General features: G+C 35.4%; 1 long non-coding RNA gene across 3 annotated transcripts; it reads left to right on the top strand.

Moving 5' to 3' along the window:
- The first annotated feature begins 2,695 nt into the window (after positions 1–2,695).
- LOC132369937 (uncharacterized) lies at positions 2,696–24,349 on the top strand. Of its 3 annotated transcripts, XR_009504493.1 has the most exons (6): positions 2,696–3,299; positions 5,032–5,354; positions 7,945–8,089; positions 9,267–9,458; positions 16,335–16,466; positions 24,094–24,349. It is a non-coding gene; the product is annotated as an uncharacterized LOC132369937 (long non-coding RNA). The 3 variants fall into 3 exon arrangements; XR_009504491.1 differs by lacking the exons at positions 16,335–16,466; positions 24,094–24,349 and adding an exon at positions 9,824–11,499; XR_009504492.1 differs by lacking the exons at positions 5,032–5,354; positions 16,335–16,466; positions 24,094–24,349 and adding an exon at positions 9,824–11,499 and having other exon boundaries at positions 2,696–3,054.
- The last annotated feature ends 799 nt before the right edge of the window (positions 24,350–25,148 follow it).

Here is a 25,148-nt window from a genome sequence, read left to right as displayed (position 1 = left end):
ATATGTATAACTGATTCACTTTGCTATACAGCAGAAACTAACACTGTAAATCAACTATACTCCAACAAAAAGTTTTTACATTTTTTGAATTTAGAAGAAACAAAACACAACAGGAACTTTTATCACCTCTTTTGACCTTAGGACATGCAGAAGCATAGAAAATATTAATAATGTTGTTTATGATTAACTAACACAAGAAATGACTTAAAAACATAATTGGAGTGTTATGAATAGTTTTCAATAAGAATTTAATCATTTTTCATGTTTTAAATATCTGTGTATATTTGAAATCCTGATAACTATAAAAAGAGTAAAATGATTTCACGCTTTCATTTTTTTCTTAAATTTCTGCTTGTATAATTAAATTGTACTTTGTCTATTTATATGTTTAGTTTTATTTAGGTGTATAATATAGTGACCCTTATTCATTTAATTATATATTTCTAATTTAGCTGTTTTAGAAAATTTATTTTAAATGACTTATGAATATCTAATACAATGAATATAACTGATACAATTTAAGTCAAGAAAATCTTTTACAAGAACTTTTCTGAGAGCATCACTGCTCTTTCTTTTATTAATAATGATTTGTTAAAAAATTGGAAGTGAGTAGATACTTTTAAGAAAGTCAACAAAAATAGAAGGCATGTATTTAGGCTTCAAGGAATATAAAATATGATTCTTTGAATGAGACCTGGAAATTTTAAGCCTCTGTATTCCCCCCAACCCAAACATTAGTCACATAGGTTATTTAAGTGATATTTGCAGCTCTCTGCATTCTTCAATTAGTCCACAATTTTAAACACTGTGATGAAATATTCCAAAAACTAACGTTTTCAGAGCATAAAATGTAGAAATGCAAATTATTTGTTTTGCCATGACTTTTTAATTTTCAGAACTGTAAATTCAAAGTTGGAGATGCTAAGAACCTAGGAGATACTGTCACTACTTAATCTCAGCATATATTCCATGTGTTTTCAATAGAACTCTGCTTGTTTTTAAAGAAATCTAGCGTCTCTCAAATGTCTGCTTTGCATTTTACATGCTGTATCAATATTAGCTCATTAATATTCTAGCTTTTCTAACAAGTCATAGAAAAGTGAGTCTATTCCTAGTACAAAAATCTATAGAACAATTAGTATTAACTTGTTTATTTTTGAAAGTTGTAGAAATTAGGATGTGTTAAATAATATTATAGGTGGCGAAGTCAGGAATATAGATCAATTCCATTTTCCCTTTCCCCATCTTAAACCAATACGCAGTCAATGTGATCAAGATTTTACTTTCATACGAACACTTCTTTCTAGACAGAGAAAAATAAATGAAAACTTTGAAACGATAAGTCAGAAAGTCATAAGGCTGCAAGAAATGGTCTGCATCCTTTCCCCACACATTCCTACTTTCTCCGCTGCCAAATCTTTTTGCTTTCTTTCATCACCTTATCAAAATGTATCTTTCTGAGAATGAGTATAGTAAAGAGATTGGGTTGATATTGACTATTCACTAAATTTAGGACCTGAAACAACTTAATTAATCCTTTGTGCTCCAGTTTCTCATCTATAAAGTGGAGACAATATTAGCTTTCACTCAATAAGATTGTAGTATAAATCAAATATATTAAAATATTCAAGGTTTTATAATCATGCTTAACTCATTGTGAGTGTTCAATAATTATTAACTGATAATTTTGATGGTAGAAATAACAGCAGTAGTAGTACTAGTATTAACAGTAAGTACTAGTAATATGTACTAGTAGTAGAAGCAGTAGTACACCTACTGTTTTAAAAAATTATACTAGTTGCTATATTTATAGTGGTGAGTCAAGCAAGACAATCCTTGTTTCAGTCTGGATATTATCTTGTAAACTATTTTCCATGTCATCAATTCTCTCTTCAGCTGTGCCAACTGTAGTCTTGTGAGTTATGTCATGATTCGTTTTCAAAAACAAAAACCACAAGTAAAGGTGGTATAAAAAAATAGGACTTATTAGTAAATCCCATATAACAAGAAGATGGCTGAAGGTAGATGATGTAAGGATTTGTTAAATCACTCAGCAATATCAAGGACACAGGCTTTTTCTAACGTTTCACTCTGTCTGCCATTCTTAAAGTATCAGCTATATCTCTCCACATGGTAGAGATGCCTGAGACAGCTCCAAGTGTCTCATCCTTACACAGCTTCATCCAAAATCAGAACAAGATGAGCTTTTCTTTCATTCCTCAAAATCAGTGGTCAGGCACTGTTGTAGATACTAAGGGTACCTCAGTCAACAAAACAGACCAAAATCCCATGCTCAAGGCATATGTATTTGAGGTAGGAAGAAAGAGAAAAAAAGAAAAAGAAAACTAAGTGAAATATAGAGTCTGCTAGTTAGTGAAAATGTCAACAAGAAAAAAAAATAAAGGAGAACTGGAAGTGTGTGCACGTGTCATATCTCAATTTTGTAGAGGGGGTGAGTTGCAATTGTTGATAGTATAACTGAGGTAGGTTTTAATGATTAGTGACATGGCAGTTAAGATTTAAAGGAGATTAGAGAAGTTACCATGCAGTCACCAAGGGGCAGAGGTGTCCAACAGGTAGAACAGCATTCCTGCCAAGTTGGAGGAAAAGTAAAGAGAATGCTGTTAATGGAAGCAGTGTTAGAAAGGAGGAGGGAAGTAGGGGGTGAGGTCACAGAGTTAAAACAGGGCAAGGACAAGGGAGTGTGGGCTATGTAGAGATTTATAGGCTACTATGAGAATGTTTACTGCTATTCAGGAGATAGGAAGCCAGGTGAGGGCTGTGAGTAGAGGGGTGATTGACTTCTTTTTCAAGGACTTCTTTTTTAAATGGCTGCCATATTCTGAAAAGACGAAGAGAAGTAAGGACAGAGCCAGTAGAGGCAGTAGGAGCTAATACAATAATCTTTATTCATCTCTCATTCTGTCAAGGAGGAAAATGTTTGCGAGAAGCTCTCTAACAGGTTCTGTCTCAGGTTCAGTTGGCCAAAATGGAGTTATTTGCTTACTCTCAAGCTGCAAACATGTCTGGGAAAGGAACTTTCTGGCATTCACAGTGAGTACAGTGGAAGATAGGCTCTGTTGGTAAGAAAAATAAAAGAAATAGCTGTTGTTTACACACTCAATAATGCTTTTCATGGTGGACTAAGAGCATTAAAATGGCTTGCAGCTTTTAAGTAAAATATTAACTTGATAAACTTTTATTTTAGAATAGTAGCTCTAAATGCCTAGAAAAAATGGACCAGGTTAGGGAAAGACTAGAAGCAGGGAATCTAATTAGATGCTGTTTCCATAATCCAGGTAAGACATGATAATATATGATAGTGGCCTGGGATTGATTGATTGATTGTGAGAATTGAGGGTGATGGAGAGGATGCATCAATTGTGTTGCTCAGACTAGATCTCTGGAATGGACACATGGGTAGAACATATTGCAATTATTTGAAATTTGTAGTTTTTTTAAAAAGGGAACAAGTTTAAGAAAGAAATGAATTTATCTCTGGATATGCTGAGTTTAAGACATGATTGGAAAAGTTTAAGTAATGATGTGCAATAGGCAGGGCCTGAAGGATAGGAAAATATCAAAGCTCAAAATATGATTTTAGGGTTATCTACATATATATAATTATGCTCAAAGTATATAAAATGTTTAATCCAGAAAGAATAGAATTGGTTCAATATGTTCTAAACAAATAATTTTACTGTCTCTCCTGCTCCACATGCAATGGGATGAGTGAGAGAGAGAGAGAAAGAAAGAGAAGAGAATGTGGAAGAAAGATATTAGTAATGAGCTACAAATGTTTAGAATCAGAATATAAAGAGTATATACAAAAAAAAAAAGAAAGAGTATATACAATGTAATCTTCAGAAACACAGAGTGAGAAGAAATCACAATGCCAAAACCCATGGAGAAAATATTGTTGCACATTTACAAGTAATTCTAGGCGTCAATCTGAGAATTTCTCCTTGAGAGGAAAAAGTGTAGAATTATTGTCTCTATACTGGAAAAGTGAATTGCCAATGAAAATAAGTGTTATTGAAAGACTCCTATGATCATGCATGCCAAACCTGTAGTCACAAATTTAAAGGGAGACAAGTCAGCATCTTTGCTTGTTTCTGCAAATTAGTTATAGTTTTGGATATAATCATAGTTGGGGTTTTGCCAATTGAGAAACACAGAGGAAGAGTGGCTTATTTGTTTTGAGTGTATTAAGCAAGAAATTCTTAGGCATAAGAACCAAAGAATATAAGCTGTGTGCAAGAATAAATTGCAGACCTGGGGATGGTGGTAGACATTAAAAAAAAAAAAGTGATAAAGTCAATGGATTATGATTCAGGGAAATCAAAGAATTTTTGAAATGCGTGCAAAGTGAGTTGAAATGTTAGAAGGTGGTAGTAAAAGTCTCCTTTAAATCAACATTCTAGATGCCATATATTTATTGGTAGTAAAAACAAAAGTCCAGGAAATGACTATGAAATGTGGTGGATACGTGGAATGGAGGAAACACTTATTTCAAATGAGGATACCAAGGATCTGAAGTTCCCAATGGCATGCACCCTTGACTTCCCAGATGTTGAAGACCATATAATAAACAACACTATAAGCAGTAAAGAGAAGGATGGCAGGTGTTAAAACGTAGGTTTTATATTGACTACTAAGTTTAGAAATAGCACATAGTGCAGTCGGATAACATGAGTTTCAAAGGAATTGGGATTTAAGGGAGTGTTAAGGATTTAATGTTTGTGTCTCCCCCAAAATGCAGTTGTTGAAGCCCTAACTGCCATTGAAATGGTATTTGGGGCTGGGGCCTTTGGAAGTTAATTAAGGTTAGATGAGATCATGAGGGTGGTGCCTTCATGATGGGCGTACTGCCCTGTTTTTGTTTTTGTTTTTTTTTAACATCTTTATTGGAGTATAATTGCTTTACAATGGTGTGTTAGTTTCTGCTTTATAACAAAGTGAATCAGTTATACATATACATATGTTCCCATATCTCTTCCCTCTTGCGTCTCCCTCCCTCCCCTTATAAAGAAGAGGAAGAGACACTGGAGCCCTCTCTCTCCTTGAGTGCACAGAAAATAGACCATATGAGCACACAGTGAGATGGCAGCCATCTGAAAGCAAAGCAGAGGGTTCTCACTAAGAACGAAGTCTGCTGGCACCTTGATCTTGGGCTTCCCAGGCTCCAAAACTGTGAAAAATAAATGTCTGTTGTTTAAGCCACCTAGTCTATGATGTTATGTTATAGCAGCTCAAGCTAATTAAGGCAGGGAGTAATAAGAAGAAACCATGTAGAACCAGCAATGAAGAGCACGTTGAACACTCTTCCACCTCCAGCCCCAGCGCCATGGAAGGTATGTGGTGTCAGAGAAATAAGAAGCCACCCTGAAGGGAGCTCTAGGGGCAACGTCCCTCAGATTCACTGAGAGGTGTTATGAGAAAGAACATTTGGAGAGGAGGTGTAAGGGGTAGAAGATCTGGCTGGTGATAGACCATCTATATTAGAGGGCATCATGGAACAGTTCTAGGAGTTGGGGAAAAGTCTGAGATTAGATGTAGACAGGGGACAAAAATCCAGGTGAGGAATTAGAGCACTGGGTCAGGACTGGGGTAAATAAGTATGTAAGACAAGAATATCTTAATTGTCTTGCAATTAAATAAGGATATTTTATTCTAATTATAGCAGACAGGTCACAGTGGTGAGGTCTGGTGTTGGAGGTGGCTCAAGAGCTGGTCCTACCGTGGAGAACATGAAGCTCTGTCGGCCCCTCTTACATGCCACAAGTGTGATGACACAGCTGGGAAATGGGTGGCTGCACCGCAGCATCTGGAGCTCAGTGGCTTCACATAACTTCAGAACATCTGGAACTTTGTAGTTTGCCTTTAAATACATGTTTGGGCTGATAGTTTCTGTTGCAAACTAGCATTTTTTGCATTTAGCTAATGATTATTTCAATACGTGCGTGGGTTTTGTTTCTTTTTCCTAGCATGCCTATTAGTAAAGTGGTATTTGCTTTTGATAAAATTTTACATAATTTTTTCTCACAGTTAGCTGTTTGAAACTTCTTACAAATTTACAAGAATGTATTTTTTGGTTATGTGTAAATACTTCATGAGGACATTTGTATAAAACAATTTGATGACAAGTACATCAATGCAAATAAAAGTACTAAACTTATTTCATAAAAATCATGTGAAATATATGCAATATATAAAATAATATTAATTTATGACATGCAATAATAATAATGGCTGACATTTATTGAGCATATTGTATATGCTAGACACAATCCTTAGACTTTTACATATATTATCTCCCCTAATATCCATAATGACCCTATAAAGTAAATACTATTATTAATTATATTTTCTACATGAGGACACTGAGGCACAAGGAGGTTAAAGAAGTGACACAAGAACACTCACACATTACGGAGAGCCGCCAGAATTTAAACCTTGAGTTCAGACCCAGCACCTTTAACCATTATGCTATCCTGTTTCTCATTCAACATACAACATAAAATTTTATACTCGAATCACTAAATCAGGAAGCAATGATTCAGTGAAGGGAAACAGATCATTCACTCTGACACATGATCATATGTTGAGATATGAAAAAGAGTATCAAAATATTTTTTGTTAAAATTTATTTATGTGCTATTCATTCATTACTTCACTCACTATTTATTGCATGCCTATATCCATGATAATGTTAGGCTCTATGAGAGCCAAGCATAAAGAAAATATGTCTTTGAACATGACTAATAGGTTGTGTATGTTATGAAGACAAATCTCTGTGTATATGTGTGTGTGTGTGTATATATATATGTATACACACAGATATATATACACATATGTGTAACATACACATATATACACACATATATTCATATATCCATATATTACATATATATGTGCTGAGATGATTTATGAAATATAGAGTATGGAAATTTCAGGTAGAAGTACCAGAATGCACACACACAAAAAGTGTACATCTGCAGAGGGCAAGTATCTTGACTTAGCTAGAGAGCCGGTACATAGGAAAAGGAGTAATGGTCAATATGGATAGAAAAATAAATTGGGACAACATTATTGAAGACTTGGATTGTATGCTAATTTTTTAGAGTCTATTTAATGTATAGTGGGAATCTTAAGACATTTGATCAGAGAAATTCTGTTTTGAGAATAGCTGTATTTGGGGAAGATCAGTCTGGAAGAGGTTAATGATATGAATCAGCAGAAGAATTGCTAAGTTGTAAAATCACTAAAAGGCATTTCTATAATAAGTATTGGAAAAGTAAGGAGGATCGTTTCATACTTTGCTGTGACTTAAACAGTAAATTCTGTAGCTTTAATTTTACAATTACTTGATCTTAGTTGGAAATTACTTATTTAATAATTCAAATCCTTAAAACTTCTGGCAGAAATTAAAGACAAAAATTAAACCTGAACTAATATTAAATGTTAATGTACTAAATAAATAAAATATTCTTAGAATGTACTCCTCAGGTCAGTGTTTGCCATACTTCCAGGAGGGTTATAGCATGTGATAAATATTACTTTGCTTGTATTCTGAAAGGAAAGAGGCAGCAGATAGAATAATAATGAGGAACTCAATATACCTCTTTTCTTTCATCACTTCACCTTTACACTTGCTTAAATAACTGTTTAACAAAGCAGATGTAATATGACTACAGACATGTCCTGCAAGGGCAGCTAAAGATATTTCCAATCAAAATTGGTTATGCAAGGACAGATGTTGCCACACCTATCCACCCACCATCTTCAAAAATTTTATTAAAACTTCCATTTTTATCAAAAGAATGATTTACGAGAAATGAGGTATTTCTACATTATTGACAAATCACAAATAGACTAATACCTGTGAGATGCAATGATTTGTGACATCAATAATTTTACATAATTTGTTTTATTATATTTTAGGTAACTCGACATCTTCTAAGAATATAGTGACCTCAAAACATATATAATCATTTCCAAAATCTTTCAAAGTTAATAATGAATAACAGCTTGAAAAGTAAATGCAAGTAAAGTCACTTTTCCTGAAGGAAGATAAAACCCACCGCAGGTCAGCAGAACTTAATATTTCTTTCTCTCATTAGTGAGGAAGATTTTATCTGTGGTCCATTTATTATCTGAAAACTTTTTCAGATCATTCCTGCAGTTCAAGCTATTTTTGTAATGAAAATTAGTCACATTAGCTTCACTGTGCCTTTAAAATAATCCTGACAAACAAAAATTAATTTGCTTTGTAATATTCCATTAGTAGGTAAGCATGGAGCATAACAGAAGAACTTGCAGAATTTGTAGAAAAACGAAGTAGTAGAACTTGGCCTGATAACTGAACTATTGTACATGCACTCATCTACTTTTTTATTCCCTTCTCTATTTGGGATGAAAGCAACGTAACCTTCACTGTGCCTTATCATTTCTGTGGTTAAGCGTGTAATTTGGAAGTAAGAACACGTTGTAAATATGGCTAAACAAAACTCTCCTTCTATATGTAGAGGGGTTAATTAGGCATATGCTGCAGACAATTCCAAAAGCCCAGAAGAGGGGTTTTCTTCCCAGTAATCTAAACTTGTCAAATATATTTTAAAATGAAATGTTTCCCTGCTTTCCTTGTTTTGGAACTCAGAAAGTTGTTTGCATATATTAAGTCCAAATATCTAAATGTGTTGAAAATGATGTTTGCAGTATCTAAAAATATTTGTTTTTAAGGCAGGCAGCATACATATTCAAACAAATCAGTTATTCACTCTTTCTTTTTTTAAGGTCTGTTTCTAGATACAAAGACTAAATTGTCTCTTTTTTAAGCAACAAGCTTCAGCTGGAGCAGGGTATTCTATGAATACCCTAAATGTCAGGACTCTTTTTGGCCTAAAGTAACTGAATCGTTTTAATAATGAAGCCTAGGGTTTTTGTCTATTTTCTGAACTATTTTACAATCTTTCATAAGAGTAATCCATAGACTTTTTTCACTGCACCAATGTATTTGATGATGTCAACATTTGGGGAGTGCATTACACACCCAGTTATCTGAAGATAAGATTTCCTGCAAAAACATCCAGCCAACTAAGACCCAATCTCCATGGTGATTCACCAGTCAACCATCATTTTCTTTTTCTTTTTTGCCAAAACCCACATGCCTTATTCTAGAAGACACTCTTGACTCTCACTCCAAACTTAATGACTCTTGTAATCGTCTTAATACACTTGTTTTGAAATATTCTCTTCCATCACAGATTATAAAAAATAAGTCGGAAGAATTGACAGAAAGCTACATTGAGTACTAAAGATTCTAGGCCCAGGAGATGAAATTAGTGACATCTTGATCAAAGATACAAAAAGTGAAGACTACACAAAGAGGGTATTTAGTATCACGCAGCTGCTTCCTCACTTTCATCACCTCTGACAGGATCACTACATGTATTAAGGTCAGTCACACTTGTTTCTCGTAACCATGAGTCATTAAGAAAAAGCTAAGTTATGTTCCATATAGTATGTTTAAAGAGGCATGACAGTGTGTCCAGTATTAGAGATTAATATCTCCCAGGGGGAAAATAGCCTATCCTTTCTTTTAAGTTTCATGGCTTAAATGAATCTTTAGGGGAATGTTGCACAGGTAAAAATTCATCTCCCAAAGATGGAGGAGTAAAGTCTCATTTATGGGGTGAATATGTTATTCAAAACTTAAATTGGAATGATTTATCAGTAATCATGGTAACAATCAGTCAGCGTTTACATTTTGAAAACTGTTAGAATACGTTGATTGCATTTGATGACTCAACTGTTTGTTCAGATTTTACCCACAGGGAAACTGAAGATCAAAGATATGAAAGGAATCACACCGAGTCACGGAGCTGATAAACAGTAAAATATGACCATAAATTCAAATGTCGTAAAACTAAATTTGTTATAGTTTCCTTCAAAACCTGCCACTTCCCATTTTTCCAGATACTATACATATCAGTATAAATATCTGTCACATTACAGACTAGATAAAATCCAGCAGTTGAATGAAAGTCACAGCTTACTACAATCATATTATTCCTTTGAATTTTAAGATGAAATGGAAAATATTTTCCCATGGGAAAAACAATCTGCATTATTCTGAGTTTCTATCTTCTGTTAGAGAAGCTTAGCCTGAATTTAAAAGTCATAGCCCTTTAGCTAATGTAGTACATGTGGGGCTTTTGCCAGTTGCTAGGAATATAAAAAATGACGCACCTCCTGCCTTTTTCAAAAGGCTTCAATGTCATTGCATATTCTTACAAGAAGAGAATGGAGAAGTGGTTAAGAGTATTCTAGAACCAGATTCTCTAGCGCAAATCCAGTCCTTTCACTTCCTTAGGTTTGTGACCTTGAGCAAATTACTTCCTCACTCAGTGCCTCCTATTTTCCTCTGCAAATAGGGATAATAATATTATTTACCTCAGAGTCTGTTGTGAAGAATAATTGAGTGTAAGCTCATTTACATGAGGTTAGAGCTTTGAATAAAATGTACATTTCGGGCTTCACAACGACCCTAAGATATAGGTGTTTTTAATCCGTATTTTAGAGATGAGATCATTGAGGCTTAGAAAGTTAATTAACTTGCCCAATGTCAAACAGGTGTGTGTGGCAGAGCAGGAAATGAAATGCAAGCCTGCTTATAAAGGCTCTGTTTTAACCAATATGTTACATTTTAACCTGGAACTAGCTGATGTGTAAAATATCATATTCCCGGGCTTCCCTGGTGGCGCAGTGGTTGAGAATCTGACTGCAAATGCAGGGAACACGGGTTCGAGCCCTAGTCTGGGAAGATCCCACATGCCGCGGAGCAACTGGGCCCGTGAGCCGCAATTACTGAGCCTGCGCGTCTGGAGCCTGTGCTCCGCAACAAGAGAGGCCGTGATAGTGAGAGGCCCGCGCACCGCGATGAAGAGTGGCCCCCGCTTGCCACAACTAGAGAAAGCCCTCGCACAGAAACGAAGACCCAACACAGCCATAAATAAATTAAAAAAAAAAAATCGTATTCCCTAAAGTAGTGCAATATTCAAACAGTTCAGAAAAATGTAGTTGTATTAAATGAGTTTTGTTTTTTAAAAACTAGACATTCCACTGATGTTAAATTTTTTTAAAAAGTTTGTTTTCAAGGGCACCATAGAGTTTAAAGCTAGGTGGTTTACCAAAGACAACAGAGTATCGGCAATGGTTGCCCTCACCAAATAGTATTAGTTACAACAGAAAAATACTTGTTATATTTCAGCACCTTTCATACATTATATCAAGACCTTATGACAACAATATAACATAAATACCTATGTTTGCAGATGAGAACACTGAGGCTTTTATAGGTTGAGAAATGAACTTACAGTTATCCAGATATAAAGTTGGAGACCTGTAAAATGAAACCAATTGACTTAGCTCCCAAGCCCATACCTTTTCTTCTATGCCTAAGTGCCTGTTTGTTTGTTTTTTTTCCTGTGGGCATTTTATTTTATTTAAATTTCTTATTATGCTTTAATAATTTAAAAGTTGATTATACTACACATACCCTGTGATTTTCTTCAGCTTTATTGAAACATAATTGACAAATAAATTTGTAAGATAAAGTATACAATGTGATGAGTTGACGTATCTGTACAGTGTGAAAAGATTCTCCCCATTGAGTTAATTAACACGTTCATCACCTCACAACTTTCAATTATGCAGTACAGTGTTAACTATAGTCAACATGTCTAGTCAACACTAGATCCTCACACCTTATTCATCTTATAACTGAAAGTTTGTATCTTTTTATCAGTCTCTCTATTTTCCCCACCTTCAGCCCCTGACAATCACTTTTCTACTCTTCATTTCTATGAGTTTGAATTATTAATATTGTTTTTTAGATACCACGTATAAGTGATACCATGCACGATTTGTCTTTGTCTGGCTTACTTCACTTAGCATAATGCTCTCAGGTTTCATCCATGTTGTCACAAATGACAGGCTTTCTTTCTTTTTTTAAGGCTGAATAATATTCCTTTGTATATGTACATACCACAACTTCTTTATCCATTCAGCTATTGACGGACACTTAGGTGTTTCCATTACCTTGGCTAATGTAAACAATGCTGTAATGAATATGGGAGTACAGATATCTCTTTGAGATAATGGTTTTGTTTCCTTTGGAAGCCCAGAAGTGGGATTGCTAGATCATACGGTAGTTCTATTTTTAATATCTTGATGAAACTCCATACTGTTTTCCACTGTGGGTGTACCAGTTTACATTCCCACTAACATTGTACAAGGGTTCCCTTCTCTCCACATCCTTGCCAGTATTTTTTAATCTCTTGCCTTTTCTCTTTTTTTTAACATCTTTATTGGACTATAATTGCTTCACAATGGTGTGTTAGTTTCACCTTTATAGCAAAATGAATCAGTTATACATATACATATATCCCCATATCTCCTCTCTCTTGCGTTTCCCTACCACCCTCCGTATCCCACCTCTCTAGGTGGTCACAAAGCACCGAGCTGATCTACGTGTGCTATGTGGCTGCTTCCCACTAGCTATCTATTTTATATTTGGTAGTATATATAAGTCCATGCCACTCTCTTAGTCCCAGCTTACCGTTCCCCCTCCCTGTGTCCTCAAGTCCATTCTCTACACCTGCATCTTTATTCCTGTCCTGCCCCTTCAGAACCACTTTATTTTTTTAGATTCCGTATATATGTGTTAGCATATGGTATTTCTTTTTATCTTTCTGACTTATTTCACTCTGTATGATAGACTCTAGGTCCATCCACCTCACTACAAATAACTCAATTTCGTTCCTTTTTATGGCTGAGTAATATTCCATTGTATATATGTGCCACATCTTCTTTATCCATTCATCTGTCTATGGATACTTAGGTTGCTTCCATGTCCTGGGTATTGTAAATAGAGGTGCAATGAACATTGTGGTACATGACTCTTTTGGAATTATGGTTTTCTCAGGGTATATGCCCAGTAGTGGGATTGCTGGGTTGTATGATAGTTCTATTCTTAGTTTTTTAAGGAACCTCCATAATGTTCTCCATAATGGTTGTATCAATTTACATTCCCACCAACAGTGCAAGAGGGTTCCCTTTTCTCCACACCCTCTCCAGCGTTTATTGTTTGTAGATTTTTTGATGATGGCCATTCTGACTGGTGTGAGGTGATACGTCATAGTTTTGATTTGCATTTCTCTAATAATTAGTGATGTTGAGCATCCTTTCATGTGTTTGTTGGCAATCTGTGTATCTTCTTTAGAGAAATATCTATTTAGGTCTTCTGCTCATTTTTTTTTTTTTTTTAAGTTTATTTATTTATTTAGTTAGTTAGTTAGTTGGCTGTGTTGGGTCTTCGTTTCTGTGCGAGGGCTTTCTCTAGTTGTGGCAAGCGGGGGCCACTCTTCATCGCGGTGTGCGGGCCTCTCACTGTCGCGGCCTCTCTTGTTGCGGAGCACAGGCTCCAGACGCGCAGGCTCAGTAGTTGTGGCTCACAGACCTAGTTGCTCCGCGGCATGTGGGATCTTCCCAGACCAGGGCTCGAACCCGTGTCCACTGCATTAGCAGGCAGATTCTCAACCACTGTGCCACCAGGGAAGCCCTTCTGCTCATTTTTGGATTGGGTTGTTTGTTTTTTTTGATATTGAGCTGCATGAGCTGCTTGTAAATTTTAGAGATTAATCCTTTGTCAGTTGCTTCATTTGCAAAAATTTTCTACCATTCTGAGGGTTGTATTTTCGTCTTGTTTATGGTTTCCTTTGCTGTGCAAAAGCTTTTAAGTTTCATTAGGTCCCATTTGTTTATTTTTGTTTTTATTTCTATTTCTCTAGGAGGTGGGTCAAAAAGAATCTTGCTGTGATTTATGTCATAGAGTGTTCTGCCGATGTTTTCCTCTAAGAGTTTGATAGTGTCTGGCCTTACATTTACGTCTTTAATCCAGTGTGAGTTTATTTTTGTGTATGGTGTTAGGGAGTGTTCTCATTTCATTCTTATACATGTAGTTGTCCAGATTTCCCAGCACCACTTATTGAAGAGGCTGTCTTTTCTCCATTGTATATTCTTGCCTCCTTTATCAAAAATAAGGTTACCCTACGCACATGGGTTTATCTCTGGGCTTTCTATCCTCTTCCATTGATCTATATGTCTGTTTTTGTGCCAACATCATACTGTCTTGATTACTGTAGCTTTGTAGTATAGTCTGAAGTCCAGGAGCCTGATACCTCCCATTCAATTTTTCTTAAGATTGCTTTGGCTATTTGGGGTCTTTTTTCTTTCCATACAAATTGTGAAATTTTTTGTTCTAGTTCTGTGAAAAATGCCAGTGGTAGTTTGATAGGGATTGCATTGAATCTGTAGATTGCTTTGGATATTATAGTCACTTTCACAATGTTGATTCTTCCAATCCAAGAACATGGTATATCTCTCCATCTGTTTGTATCATCTTTAATTTCTTTCATCAGTATCTTATAGTTTTCTGCGTACAGGTCTTTTGTCTCCTTAGGTAGGTTTATTCCTAGGTATTTTATACTTTTTGTTGCAATGGTAAATGAGAGTGTTTCCTTAATTTCTCTTTCAGATTTTCATCATTAGTGCATAGGAATGCAAGATATTTCTGTGCATTAATTTTGTATCCTGCTACTTTACCAAATTCATTGATTAGCTCTAGTAGTTTTCTTGTATCATCTTTAGGATTCTCTATGTATAGTATCATGTCATCTGCAAAGAGTGACAGCTTTACTTCTTCTTTTCTGATTTGGATTCCTTTCATTTCTTTTTCATCTCTGATTGCTGTGGCTGCAACTTCCAAAACTATGTTGAATAATAGTGGTGAGAGTGGACATCCTTGTCTCGTTCCTGATCTTAGAGGAAATGCTTTCAGTTTTTCACCATTGAGAACAATGTTGGCTGTGGGTTTGTCATATATGGCCTTTATTATGTTGAGGTAGGTTCCCCCTATGCCCACTTTCTGGAGAGTTTTTATCATAAATGGGTGTTGAATTTTGTCAAAATCTTTTTCTGCATCTATTGAGATGATCATATGGTTTTTACCCTTCAATTTGTTAATATGGTGTATCACATTGATTGATTTGTGTATATTGAAGAATCTTTGCATTCCTGGGGTAAACCCCACTTTATCATGGTGTATGTTCTTTTTAATGTGCTGTTGTATTCTGTTTTCTAGTATTTGGTTGAGGATTTTTGCATCTATGTTCATCAGCGATATGGCCTGCAGTTTTCTTTTTGTGACATCTTTGTCTGGTTTTGGTATCAGGGTGATGGTGGCCTCATAGAATGAGTTTGGGACTGTTCCTCCCTCTGCTATATTTTGGAAGAGTTTTAGAAGGATAGGTGTTAGCTCTTCTCTAAATGTTTGATAGAATTCACCTATGAGGCCATCTGGTCCTGGGCTTTTGTTTCTTGGAAGATTTTTAATCATAGTCTCAATTTCAGTGATTGTTTTTGGTCTCTTTATATTTTCTATTTTTTCCTGGTTCAGTCTTGGAAGGTTGTGCTCTTCTAAGAATTTGTCCATTTCTTCCAGGTTGTCCATTTTATTGGCGTATAGCTGCTTGTAGTAATCTCTCATGATCCTTTGTATTTCTGCAGTGTCAATTGTTACTTCTTCTTTTTCATTTCTAATTCTATTGATTTGAGTCTTTTCCCTTTTTTCCTGATGAGTCTGGCTAATGGTTTATCAATTTTGTTCATCTTCTCAAAGAACCAGCTTTTTGTTTTATTGATCTTTGCTATTGTTTCTTCATTTCTTTTTCATTTATTTCTGCTCTGATCTTTATGATTTCTTTCCTTCTGATAACTTTGGGGATTTTTGTTCTTTCTCTAATTGCTTTAGGGGTAAGTTTAGGTTGTTTATTTGAGATGTTTCTTGTTTCTTGAGGTAGGATTGTATTGCTATAAACTTCCCTCTTAGAACTGCTTTTGCTGCATCCCATAGGTTTTGGGTCATCATGTTTTCATTGTCATTTGTTTCTATGTATTTTTTGATTTCCTCTTTGATTGCTTCAGTGATCTCTTGGTTATTAAGTAGTGTATTGTTTCGCATCCATGTGTTTGTATTTTTTACAGTTTTTTTCCTGTAATTGATATCTAGTCTCATAGTGTTGTGGTTGGAAAAGATACTTGATACGATTTCAATTTTCTTAAATTTTCCAAGGCTTGATTTGTGACCCAAGATATGATCTATCCTGGAGAATGTTCCATGAGCACTTAAGAAGAAAGTGTATTCTGTTGTTTTTGGATGGAATGTCTTATAAATATCAGTTAAGTCCATCTTGTTTAATTCTTTTCCACAGATGCAGGGTACATCAAGTTGATTGTGGAGATTTAATCCACTGCTCCTGATGCTGCTGGGAGAGATTTCTCTTTCTCTTCTTTGTTCGCACAGCTCCTGGGGTTCAGGTTTGGATTTGGCCCTGCCTCTGCAGGTAGGTCGCCTGAGGGCATCTGTTCTTTGCTGAGACAGGATGGGGTTAAAGTAGCAGCTGATTAGGGGGCTCTGGCTCACTCAGGCCAGGGGGAGGGAGGGTACGGAATGCGGGGTGAGCCTGCAGAGGCAGAGACCGGTGTGACGTTGCAACAGCCTGAAGAGTGCCGTGTGTTCTCCCAGGAAGTTGTCCCTGGATCACAGGACCCTGGCAGTGGCAGGCTGCACAGGCTCTAGGGAGGGGAGGTGTGGATAGTGACCTGTGCTTGCACACAGGCTTCTTGGTGGCTGTAGCAGCCTTAGCATTTCGTGCCCATCTCTGGTGTCCGTTCTGATAGCCACGGCTCACACCCGTCTCTGGAACTCGTTTGGGTGGTTCTCTGAATCCCCTCTCCTTGTGCACCCCGAAACAATGGTCTCTTGCCTCTTAGGCAGTTCCAACCTGTTTCCCAGACTCCCTCCTGGCTAGCTGTGGTGCACAAGCCCCCTTCAGGCTGTGTTCACGCAGCCAACCCCAGTCCTCTCCCTGGGATCCGACCTCTGAAGCAGGAACCTCAGCTTCCAGCCCCCACCCACCCCAGTGGGTGAGCAGACAAGCCTCTCAGGCTGGTGAGGGCTGGTCAGCACTGATCCTCTGTGCGGGTATCTCTCTGCTTTGCCCTCTGCACTCCTGTGGCTGCGCTCTCCTCCGTGGCTCTGAAGCTAACCTCGCCCCAGCCACCCGCAGTCTCCGCCAGTGAAGGGCCTTCCTAGTGTGTGGAAACTTTTCCTCCTTCACAGCTCCCTCCCAGAGGTGCAGGTCCCATCCCTATTCTTTTGTCTCTGTTTTTTCTTTTTTGTTTTTCCCTACTCAGGTATGTGGGGAGTTTCTTGCCTTTTGGGAAGTCTGCGGTCTTCTGCCCGTGTTCAGTAGGTGTTCTGTAGGAGTTGTTCCACATGTAGATGTATTTCTGATGTATTTGTGGGGAGGAAGGTGATCTCCACATCTTATTCCTCTGCCATCTTGAAGGTCTCTCTAAGTGCCTGTTATTATAAACTTCCTCCAGTAAGAAAAATAGTATATTTACTATGTCCAGGCCTACCTCAAGGTCATGTTCTTATTCATGTGAGATAATGTAGCTAGCATGCCTCCACATTCTTCTTCACTTATTTTAAACACAAGAATATTTTAGTTTAGTGTCTTTCTTCTGTTTGTCCTCCGTCCACCCATCCATCCACCCATCCATCCATCCATCCATCTCCATTCATCTTTTACTTCACCCATCCATTCAGCAAATTGTTATTGAGCATCTTCTCTGTGCTAGTAGCACTCTGTTTAATGTTTAGGAAGGAGATACTATTTCAATGTTGTGTGCGTGTGTGTGTGTGTGTGTGTGTGTGCCTGTGTGTTTATCTGATGGACCAGTTCTTCTAAAATCTGAATTCCCTTGAATATGTTTTCCAAGGACAATTACTTTCTCTTCTGAGTTCTTTTGCTTCAGATTCGTTCTTTTACACCTGGAACATTATTACAAACGTACATTCTACTGTATGATCTATTCACTCACTTATTCTTTAAAGAGTTATTCATCATGCTCCTATCATCTATTGATGTTCATCAGATGCCTGGTTACAGAAGAAAGCAAAACAAAGAAAAGACCTTACCTTCATGAAACTTATATTTAATGTAGAAAAGACAGAAAATAAACCAGTAAGGACATGTTTGCTGTGTCAGGTGGGACTATGGAGACAATTAAGGCCAGTTAAAGAAAATGTGATTACAGGACATGTGACTAGTGTAAATTACATGATCAGAAAAGATTTCTCTAAAGGGTAGCATTTAAAATGGTACCAGAAAGAAGTGAGCCATACAAATACCAGGCAAATGTCTTTAAAGCAGATGAAGAGCAAGTGCAAAGGTCCTGAGGCAGGAGCTTGCTTGGCATATTCAGGAAATGACCATGTTGGCTGGAACAAGGAGCAGGGAGATAACATGGTAGATAATGGGACCAGAAAAAAGGTGGGGATACTGAGAGTGTAAGTCTAATCCTTTTACAGCATTATAAGCCATTTTAAGAACTTTGATTTTCAATCTAAATGAGTTGAGAAGATGGTAGAATGATTTAAGAAAGTGAGTGACTTGATCAGACTTACTTTTTAAAAACATCATTCTGATGGTTGTATTGAGAATAAACTGTGTAGAAAAGAAGACAGTTAAATAAGAGATGAGGGCTGCTTGGGCCAGGGTAATTGTAGTGGATAGAGAGAAATACAGAGAAAGTGAAACAAATTTCCTGTGGGCATGGGATGCAATATGTGTGATACAGAGGAGTCAGTAGTAAATGCAGGTTTGGACTGAGTACCTGGAAGGATGCAGTTGCCATTTACTAGAATGAGAAAGAGGAAGTTCTAATGAGGAAAATTGTAAGCAACATCCTTATTATATGCCAACACTTTTTATACATTACCCCCTTTAGTCCTTACATAAAAATTTATAATTCAGTTATTATCATCTACCTTTTATAACAGAGGAAACCAAGAATAAGTGAGGTTAATGATCTAAGTTTACACAATTAAGATAGCAAATGAGAATTTCAATTCATGCCTGTTTCATTACCATGCCATTTTTGTGTGTATTATATCTTTCTCCCCCTCTTCTTGGTATTCTGTAAATGTTTACCTGACTTTTTGATCCTACATTACAATAAGACTCTACACCATAAATATATATACTGGGCTTCTTCATCATTTTGGGGAGTGCTGTGTTCAAAAGAGGTACACAATGAAAGAGTTTTAAATAGAGTGTACCATGCTTGACAAAGAAAAATAAACCCTATCATACTGCTGCAAGCAAGGTGACCAGTGCTGTTGATGGGGCATGATGTGATATTTAATTGTGTGAGTTTATCATCTAGAACAGTTTTGACAATGACTAATGTAATGTTCAACTTCTAAAAATAGGAACTTAAAGACACACACACACAAACCCAATTACAATCACTGAACATTAATGCTAGCAAAGAACACAGAAATAACCATATTATAAAAGAAATGACAAAATAGAGCCCAGAATAATTAAATTATTTTTCAGTATCACAAAACTGAGAATTTGGCTTCAGAGTTTCTTCACTTCTTTACAAAGGGACATTTTACTTGTGTTGCTCTGTATCCCTAAGTATTTCATACAGTCAGTAAAAGTGGGGCAAAAATTTGGCAGCATATATAGCCCATAATTAACACTGACTAATATCAGAAAAAAAATATGGTGGATTAAATGTCTCAGAAATTTTTCTGCAATGTTTGCATTTCCTAGGATTAGAAGTTTGGAAGATTTGCTGCAAGGTTTGTCTAAACAAATCATATTTTTATTTGAATAGACCTGCTTTGCTTAGAGAGTTGGTTGCTTATAAGTTATCAAGTGCTGTTCCATAAAGGTCTTAGGAATGTGTAGTCTGTAAGAATCTTTCAACTGGTAATAAATTGTTTCTGATTCTGTGTCATTTGGAAGCTTTATTAATTCTTTCAGTCCACTACAGCCCTGTTAGACAATAACTAGTTCAGTAAATGAAGTAATACTGCTAGATCTGGACAAACAATCCAAAAGAAAGACTCAAAAAAGAGCTAAGTTGTTCTTAATCTCTACCCCACACATTGCTGTATCTCATTGTACGTGTTTACAGACATAAAATATATGCACAAACTTTCAAAGTCAATATCATATTTCTTTTTGGCACAAAAGAAAGATAATATATTTAATAGTTGAGATTAGCCACTACTAGAATTCTATACACAACCCCCCTCATTTACTAGAGCATTTTAAAGGCAATTGTATCTAGAAGTGTGTGTGTGTGTGTGTGGGTGTGTGTGTGTGTTTTGAGTAAGAGTCAAGGTTAAGTGGTAAAGAATTGCTTATTAAGAAAAGCTATTTCATGTGACATTAATAACTTTAAAACTGGAACTTTCTTTAAAATAATGGAAATTTCAGATTGTTTTATCACTTTTTTTGGCAAGAATTCAAATCTAGAATGGAGGAGGAGGATTGTCTGAGAATTTAGTGATGTAAAGTCCTTGGAAAACACATTAGGTAAATTAACAAAGGAACTGTAGAATTAAAATAATGATTCTTATGTGTCTAGACTCAAATTGTCTAGAATAGGTGCTTGAATATATTCGAACCTTTCTGTTTTATTTTATTTTGTCCTTACCTTTTTCAAGGCACCATCTTTAGGTTCTGAATGCCTTGATTATCACAAGCTCTATGGCAAAATTTTACCCTTAAAATAGAAGTCATATAAATAAAGTCAGGTTTAATTAACAAATGTAAATCTTTTCTGCAGAGCAAATAAGTCATTCATTGTAAATTATTCACAAAGGGCATTTAGAAAGTCATGAAAATTAATATTATGTTTATATTTGTGTTTGTGTGTGTATAAATCTTCATTTCTTTAACTGACTAAAGCTCTGAAGGTTAAAATACTGTCAATGTTTTTTTTTTTATTTGTAAGAAAAGTTATTAGGAATACTAGAATACATAGAGCACAAACACTGCTGATTTTATTCTAGCAGCATTTAGCGTATTGGAGCCAGACTGCCTGGGTTTGAATGTTGACACCAACACTTGCTAGCTGAGAAATTTTCGTATTCATAAATTGCTTCATCTTCCCAAAATGTTAAATGAAGTCGAGAACAATACTATGTCATTAGGTGGTTGTCATAATTTAGATAATTAATGCATATAAACCTCTTAGAACATATATCTACAGTTTAATACATGTGCAAATGTAAATCATTGACATTATTTTATTTTTATTGGTATTTGGCATTATTTTCTCAAACTTTGCTGAAACATATCTGATTTGACCCTACTAGATTCTCTTATGTTAGATTGTAACTCTTCTATTTAGTATCTACAATATTTTATGTATTTATAAAATACATACTTATTGGGCAAATTTTGGAAATAAATTTATCAATAAGCAAGAGAAAAGCACAGTCTCATCAATCAAAAACCATCACTATTTGAATTTGGTGACTTTATGAGGTTTTTTTCAGTCATGTCTTTCATGAATGTTTTACATATTTTAAGTCATTATATACACAAACTTTTCTATTATAACTATCCACTTAGTATTTTTTAAAAAAGCATTTTGGTGTATCATCATATTAAAAAAAACAGTTTAATGAGTGCATAATAGTCCATCTGGTAAAGAAAGCATAACTTGATTAATCAGATTCCTACTGTTGGTCATTTAGTCTGTTTCCAATTTTATCATTATGTCACCTATGTTATGAATTTGTTAAATTTAACATGTGTTAAGTAGAGCCCTGGGGTGCAGGATGTTAAACCCTGGTTCAACAAAAGACCAAAGACCACGAGAAAAACTGAAATAGAAAGATGTATTACTCACTGGTCCTGGAAGAAGTACTAGGCATGCTTTGAGGGGCAACACAGGGGGTCAAGGCATGGTATAGGCAGAGAGACAGATAGGACCTGGGGCACATGTCTTTCTTAGGCTTCATGGGTGGAGTGCTTTGGGTTCTTGAGCTAAGGCCTGATTGGGCTTAACATCATAACTTGATCAGTCTGGTTCCCAAGGCCATGATAGGTGGAAAATGTAGTTACTTTTCAAACTCCCTAATTTTTTAAATAAAAATGTTACCAATCAACCTGAATTTGAATTTATTTAGTTACTACTATGCTTAATAACCATGTATATTTCCTCTTGCTTCTATTAAATTTTTAATAACAGCATTATTGAAATACAATCCTCAAATAATAAATTTCCACTATATAATTCCAGAAAATTTTCATAGCCACAAAAAGAAGAAACATGATACTCCCTAGCAGTCAGTCCCCATTCCCCCTTTCACTCAGCCTCTGGTAGGTAACCTCTCATCTGCTTTCTATCTCTGTGTATTATTTCTCTATTCCGGACATTTGATACAAACGGGATAATAAGATATATGGCCTTTTGCATCTGGCTTCTTTCACTTAACATAGTATTTCAAGTTCATCTATGTTATACCAAGCATCAGTATTCCAATCATGATTATGATAAATCAATTTTTAAAAAAAAATCAGGCAACTGTGATGTAACACTAAGTTTTCTAGCATTTTCCTTAGAAAACTTGTTCTATTAGGATATTAATTGGTGAAAAGGGATTGGAGTAAAATATGTTAGGAAATCCCTTGGTTAAACAAAGTTAAGTTTTTCACTGCAGAAATTCTCTGAAACTTAATAATACTCATGTGTTGTGTACGTCTCCAAGAGGACGAGGCTGTATGCATCATTTCTTAAATATATTTGATTACAGAACTCTTTTTTGAGGGGGTGGAATATCCAGAAGTACCAATGACCTACAAACATACTTTTGAATAGAATGGAATAGTGAAAAGGACATTGTCTTTGGTAAAACAATCTTTGAATCATTGCCAGTTCCTCAGTGTATTAGTTAAGAAACTTTGGGCAAGTTGCTAAAACTTTGAAGACAGTCTTTCATCATCTGAAAAACAAATAATAAATCCTATTTAATAAAAATAAAATATGGAATATATTTGATAATTTATGTTAGGTCATATAGCATAATGACTGTTCTAGATTTTAAATTCAATCTATTTTGTGAAATCTCAACTTAGTGATATAACAAAAATAACACATTATTTTGATCCAAAGAATAATTAGATAAATTCAGAAAAGTTATAGAAATTTAATTAATATTTAGTCTTGAATTTGCTAAGAATTCATCATTTTAGAAAGTATGTGTCCATCTATCCAGAGGTAGATTTCTGCAACGTCAAACAACTGTAACACAGGCACAAATGTGGGTATAAAAAAAAGAATGAAATAATGCCATTTGCAGCAACATGGATGGACCTAGAGATTATCATACTAAGTGAAGCAAGTCAGACAAATAGCATATGATATCACTTATATGTGGAATCTAAAAGATGATACAAATGAACTTATTTACAAAACAGACTCACAGACTTACTTAGAGAACAAATTTATGGTTACCAAAGGGGAAAGGTGGCAGGGGAGAGATAGATTAAGAGGTTTGGATTAACATATACACACTACTATATATAAAATAGATAATCAACAAGGACATACTGTATAGCACAGGGAACTCTACTGAATACTCTTAAAATAATCTATATAGGAAAAGATTCTGAAAAAGAGTAGATATATTTATATGTATAACTAAATCACTTTGCTGTACACCTGAAACTAGCACAACATTGTAAATGAACTATACCCCAATATAAAATAAAAATTTTAAAAAGTAACTCTTAAAAATAATAATAATATGGCAGGTACAATGACTGCATATTCTGTTCCAATGACAGGGCTGTATCTAGAAACAGTGATTGGAAGTGGGTTAAAAGCATTTCCTATACATGTAATCAGCATTGCGCGTAACAAATGTTGTCATTGATCCTTTGCTTTCTGAGTCAGAATTTTATGTACATTAAGTTTTTAATTTATCCTTTTTTAAAATTGTTCAGAGAACACTTAAGATGAGATCTAACTTTTTAACAAATGTGTAAGTGTAAAATACAGTATGGTTAACTATAAGCACAGTGTTGAATAGCAGGTCTCTAGAGCACAGTCAACTTACATAACTGAAATGTTGTACCTGTTTTACAGCAACTTCCCATCTCCCCCTCCCCAGCCTCTGGCAAGCACGACTCTACTATATTCTTCTATGAGTTTGACTATTTTAGATAACCCATGTAAGTGGAATCATGCAATATTTGCGTTTCTATGACTGGCTTATTTCACTTAGCATAGTGTCTCAAGGTTCATCCATGCTGTCGCATACGGCAGAATTCCCCCTTTTTTTTAGTTAAATAACATTCCATTGTATGTACATGCTACATTTTCTTTATCCAGTCACCTATCAGTGGATATTTATGTTGTTTTCATATCTTGCTATTGTGAATAATGCTGCAATGAACCTGAGTCCAAATATCTCTTCCAGATTTTCATTTAAGTTCTTTTGGATAAGTACCCCAATGTGGGAATACTACAACACATTGTAGTTCTAGTTTTAATTTTTTGAGGAACTTTCATACTATTTATCATTCTTAATTAAATAGTTCCACTCCATTTTATAGATGGTACTGCTGATAAGAGATTGGAAGAACTTGGATGTTTATTGGTGATATTCATGTTAAAGTGATAAAATATGGAGATATTGGAGAAAATGACAAAAGTACTATCTGCATTGTGGAACAAGTAATCATATATACTTCAGCAATTATCAGAAGAAATGTCTTTCACTGTATTGTTAAATAAAGTCAGGGATTACTATTATAGTATGGAATAATATCCAACTGAAATTATTCATGCTTAGGCCATAGGTGGTAAAAATTGGAAAAATGAACTTATATTAGTAGAAAAATAAAAGTGCTGTACTTCTTAAATTCATGATACAAAATAAACTCAAACTCACCTAAGGACTAAAAAGATGAAGATATTTACTAAGAGATATGTTTTTAACAAGTGAGTAAAAATATGTCACTTGGCAATAATGCATTTGTTAATACATGATTAGTGTTCAGCATACAACATTCTAGGCACTTCCATCTAAGTATGCATAAATGTAAGAGCCAGATGGATTGTGCTAATGTCAGGATTGCAAAACATTATCTCAAGCAGACACACTCTAAAACAACTAGATTAATAATTAATAGCTTTGG

The sequence above is a fragment of the Balaenoptera ricei genome, chromosome 8 (assembly GCF_028023285.1).
Source record: "Balaenoptera ricei isolate mBalRic1 chromosome 8, mBalRic1.hap2, whole genome shotgun sequence".
Classification (NCBI taxonomy): Eukaryota; Metazoa; Chordata; class Mammalia; order Artiodactyla; family Balaenopteridae; genus Balaenoptera; species Balaenoptera ricei.
Note: the sequence above shows the minus strand (reverse complement) of the source record. Positions and strands in the feature narration are given on the sequence as shown.